Here is a 5,360-nt window from a genome sequence, read left to right as displayed (position 1 = left end):
GACTGAATGTTCTTCTGGGTTTCAATTCCTGAGCACATTTTGAGTGTTTCACCAAAAAAAAAAAGTGGGACGAGTTGCTCAGGCTGCCCTGGAGATTTTGACATAGCAGCCACATTGAAGTAAGTGGGATTGAACACCCAAACCTTTTCAAAAATATTGAAAAGCTTGTCCTGGTTGTCTTCCCCATCCTGAGGAGATTCAATTAGCAATTAGCATGAAGCAGCTCAACACTTCAGTTTGAAAATGATCATTTTTACCTTCATGGCAGCCCTGCCAGATCAAGGGGGACCTCACCATGCATTGATCAAGATAAGGGAAGACAGCTTTCCTTTCTCACTCTGGCCTGCCTCAGGAAAAGTCACTTGCAATCCCCTTCTTCCTGGATAATTAGTAACAACCCCCCACTGCAGAGAACCTATTTCAATCCCTGACCAAGCACAGTTCTGGTGAGTAGGTTTTTTATCCTGGAAACAGAGGATTGAGCAGGGATGTGAGCATTAAAGGCAGTGAATAACACACACAAGTGCTGTACCAGTAAGTTCAAGGAAGAAATTATAATATCTCTTGGCTCATTTCTGAGAAATGACACATGACTTCTCCAGACATGGAACACAGAAGGGAACATATATATATGTATGTATCCCAGATGTATCCAGCAGCCAGCGATTGAAAAGACACAGCCTTATGGATGTCAGTGACAATTTTGCTTTTCATGTCAGTGAAAGCAGAATTTCACCAATATTCTTTGGAAGTGCTGTGAGTGCAGCAAAAACCACAGCATCCTTCAGTGATGCTCTCAGAACATGCCTTTAACCTTCACAATGTTCCCACTGACACAAGTTTTAGTACAGATATTTTAGCAGCAAGTGAAAGAAAGGCAGAAAATGCCATTGCTTGTCCAGTTATGTCATTGTTGGGTTCAGGAGGAGCTTTCCACAATAACTCATCCTGCTTCTGAGCATCCTCTGAATTGCCAGTGCATGGTTTGTAGGGTTTTCCTGTGCATTGTGTCCTTGCACTGCCCTTGGTTTCAATGAAGAGCTCTGGAGAAAGTGGTTTGTACCCTGAAATCACTCTGTCCATGCCTTCTGCCAGGCTCTAACACAGTTTGGCTTTTGGTCTCTAAACCTCACTGATCAATTCACTCCAAAATCCCCAAAGGGATACCAAATCACCAGGAGGTCCTGCCTGGGCATCTTCATCCCTCCCTCTCAGCTGGAGTCTTCTCTCCATGTAAGTCTGCTCTGAGCTGCATTGTGTGAGTTTATCAGGCGAGTTTAGGTTGACTCAAATCACCTTTATTGCCAATTTTGTTTAGTCCAAGTAACTCTGGGGCAGACTCACAATCCCTTCTGCCACAGAGCTCCAACCAAGGTGCAGGAGGACCTTGGACCTGCCCAGCAAAGGTCTGGCCATGCCAGGCAGGAGGGGGCTGAAAGCTGCCAGGAAACAACCTCAACTTGCCTTGGCCTTGAACTGTCCACAGAGGCAAATCCAACATATGGTTGCTGGGTGTGATGCAAATCTGGGATGAGTTGAAAGTCAGAGGGATGCAGACAATCCCACATTAAAGAATGGCTGGTCCATATGTTTCCTCTCTCCTTTTTCTGTGTGTTGAAGGGCTTTAGTCAGGAAATGTGGTGGGGTCTTTTCACCTTGAGAGCTGAGATTTGTGGCTCTCAGTTTAGTGTTGGAGGCACGTGTGCAAGCACAGAACAATGCACCTTCCCTGCAGAGCTATTTTTAGGGTCTTGGTTGCAAGGCAATTACAGTGTTGTGCTGATGAGTGTTAGTAATGGTTGCAATATAATCATGGAGTGAAGAATGTACAGCTTTGGGGAAGGCATCATGTCCTTTTATGTGTACAGAATCTCACAGGCAAGTAAAGAAAGAGGAAATAAATTTGTCATCATCTAAAACATGTAACTTCACTGTAGAAGAAGAGACATGGTTTGGTTTCATTTACAGCAGTGCAAATCCCTCCAGTTCACAGAATTCATTTCAGATTTGCTCGTGTCTGATTTAATCAAAACAGGGTCCATTCAATGCAAGAAAAAATCCAAAGCGAAGTTAATATGGAGAATTATCTGCTTACTTACAACTCCCAGTGTCAGTCCCAGCCAGCCTCCCTGTGCCACCACAGTCAATTCAGATAAATTTGCCCTGGATGAGAAAATAAAAGATGAGTCTGTTAATCAAGATTGCAATATCTGTAGGAAAACAGAAAGTAGCTGGGAGGTTCTGAGTGTTCATCAGGGACAGACAGCATTGCCTGTAGGGGCAAATTTGAAAGTCAGTGAGAGGAAATTTAATCTTTTCAAAGATCAGATCTATAAAAAACTGTCTTTCTTCTTAGATTCTGTATTAGAGCTTAAAGAAATCCTCCTTTCTCTGCAGCATATGGCAGAAGTATGTAGCACACAGAAACAGGAGTGAGGCTTCAGTTGAAATTCCCAATGTTTTACATGTTCACTGAGAACTCCAAAATTAAACTGCAGAAAATCTGCAAAATAATCTGAAAAAAAAAATCTGTAAATTAAAAATAATCTTCATTTTGAATCTTTGCAGCAGTGATCAGTTGAAAGGGCATTGATGTGAGGGGTTGTTCAAAACTATTTTTTAATTTGACATATAAAAATAGGAAGGCAAAACAAAAGTGACAAACTCAGTTCAAGAAAATAGGAACCAATAATGCTCAGGGGGAAGTGTTAGCAAATATAAATTAACTTTAATGCTTGAGGAAGCATCTTAAGATAGTTTTGGTTTTATTTTTTTCTGAGAGAAGATTTTTGTATGATCTACAGTGACCTGCCAGTGAAAGACTGCTACTTACAAATGGAAGAAATTTTTCTTCCTCCTATTTTTAGCATTATGAAGGGTCTTCAGAAGAGGATTCATCTGGATGATCTTCCAGGGATTCCTGCAAAAGCCAGCAGGATGCTCAATGCAGAAGCCTTAGGCTTTGAGCACAATGACCCCTCACCATCCAAACCATCCCAGGGAATAGATTTTCTGTCAGTCAGCTCCCACGAAAAGCTGAATTCCCGCTGTGAGCAGGAATTCCATTCAGGTTCAGCCCTGCCAGAGGCTCTCCATGGGGATCCAGACGTGTGGATTTGGGGCAGTCTGGCTAATCCCAGCTCCACGAAGGAGCACCAAATGCAAAGTGCACTGCAGGGTTTAGTTCTAGGAAAGAGGGTTTGGGGTATTCCAGGGTTGAGACACCCACAGGGAATGGTAGGGCAGCTCTGGGATCTGCAGGCAGAAAACTGGGAAAGAGAAATGAAGTTTGTTTCTTGGAGTAGGAGGAAGGTTATTCCAAGGATAGAGGGCAGCATAAGACAGGCTAGGAATGCGTGTGGGATAGGGAGAGCCTGGGGGGAGAAGTTGTGGAGGAGGAAACAGGCACGCAGGGACAAGCTGGGACTTGACAATCCAGAGGTCTGGCGGTGAGGAAGCTGGAAGGAGGAATAGGAAACCACCGAAGGAATCCCACAAGGCTTGAATAACAGGATTTCTGCTGCATGGCCAAATGTCGTGTCTTTAAATTCAGAATTGTTTTACTGACCCCCACAGCAGAGTCTGAGAGGACATGAAAAAGAAAAATAAGAACAAAGAGGAAAGAAGGAAATGAGAAATGGAGAGGAGAGGAGAGGAGAGGAGAGGAGAGGAGCTGCCATCAGTATGGTGGAATTCTTTCTAGTTGATGCCAAACAACTTTCCTCATTGCTGTCATGACAAAAAAAGACTGGGTCTTCCTCCCTCACTATTGATGCTTGTGTCTCCTTTCTTATTTGAATAACCTGCTCTTCACAATATTTTACCCAGATAAAACACTTTTTACTATGCTTTGGTTGTGCAGGTGGCAGAAAATAAAGTGCTGGGAAATCCCACCTGGCTGAGGATCCCTGAGGCTGCTCTACAGCACTGTTCTCTCAGGAATCTCCATGCTCTCTGCAAACACTGTGATTATTCCTCCCACTGCTATTTACTCCCATTTCCAGACCACCTGGGAGCCCCCAGAGCTCTGTGTGAGTGTGGATTCATTGCAGTCACAGATCAAGATTCTCCCCTGGTTTATGAATGGGCAAAAAGAAGTGCAGGGAATTAATTTGTAGAGAGGGCAAAGGAACGCAGGGAACTCAAATATTCTGGTGTTTTGCCATTTGCTTTTAACAAGGAAACCCTTTCTCTTCACCCAGAAAGAAGAATCTGTCCCAGGGCTTGTTCATGGCCTCAGGTTTCTCTTTTTCAGGCAGAGTCAGGAGCTGGATGGGGTCAGTGTCATCCACACCCTCTTCCTTATAACCATCAGTCATTTTGGCTTCTCTTTTGGGTAGAAGTTAAAACTAGAAGGAAAAGAGAAGGACAAAAGTGCTTCCCACATTGTTGAGAAGCAGACTGAAGGAACATGGAATTTCCTGTGGTGGTGTCCTCCTCACACCAGTGATACCTTCCAGTTCAATAGGAACCTGCAGCAGAAGGAAGATCCCAAATATGGGTGGGTAGCTCCTAAGAGGGGTCAGAAAACAAGAGAATGACTGGGGGAAAATAGGGAGAATATTCCCACTTGCTCTTTGGCCAGCCTCACTAGGCCCAGGCCACTGGGAATCTGCTTATGGCTGAGAACAGGGAGCTTTTCTCCAATCCTTTTTTTTCCTTGAAAACTCTTGGACCAATTCTGATGAGGGCAGTTTTTGGATGGGGGTTCAGAGGAAACCAAAAGGGGTGACCTGGTTCATCAGCTCCTGCCCTCAGCCACCAAAAACTCCAGGAGAGTCCACAGCACATCCATTTCCCATGGCCCGTGGTGGTTTCACTCTTGTCACAACCTGAGTTGTGGCAAAGCCATTCCAGAGGAGGGAGCAGGGGAATTCAAGGGCGTGACTCATGTCCCAAGGCTTTGCATTTTTTGGGACCTGTTCCGTGCTGGGAGCAGACTGTGTCCCACACTCCAGGCAGTTTTCCTTCCCCCACCCACACATCTGCACCAGCTTTAGAGCTGCCAAGGCAGCAGCTGATGGTGAGCGCCGTGTCCGTGTCCAGCAGCCAAAGATGTGCCCCTGGGGACCAGCCCTACCTGCTCAGCTGCTGCTCCCTGCAGAGGCGAGGCTGGTTTCATCATTCCTATGATTAAAGGGAGCAGGGGCTGTGCTGTGGCTTTCCTTGGCAGCAGGGACACACTACCCAGGCCCAGGGCTGCTCTCCGTCCCACCTCTGCAGCCCCAAGCAATGCTGGGCGCCAGCCTGGTGACTCAGCCGGCTCAGGAGTCAGGATGGGCACAGTGGGAGAAGCCCCTGGGCTGGGGAGGGGACTTGTGGCCACCAGGGTCTGGTTCAGAGGCCACTGCTTGGGCTGC

The sequence above is a fragment of the Onychostruthus taczanowskii genome, unplaced genomic scaffold (assembly GCF_017590055.1).
Source record: "Onychostruthus taczanowskii isolate IOZ18803 unplaced genomic scaffold, ASM1759005v1 scaffold19, whole genome shotgun sequence".
NCBI lineage: Eukaryota > Metazoa > Chordata > Aves > Passeriformes > Passeridae > Onychostruthus > Onychostruthus taczanowskii.
Note: the sequence above shows the minus strand (reverse complement) of the source record.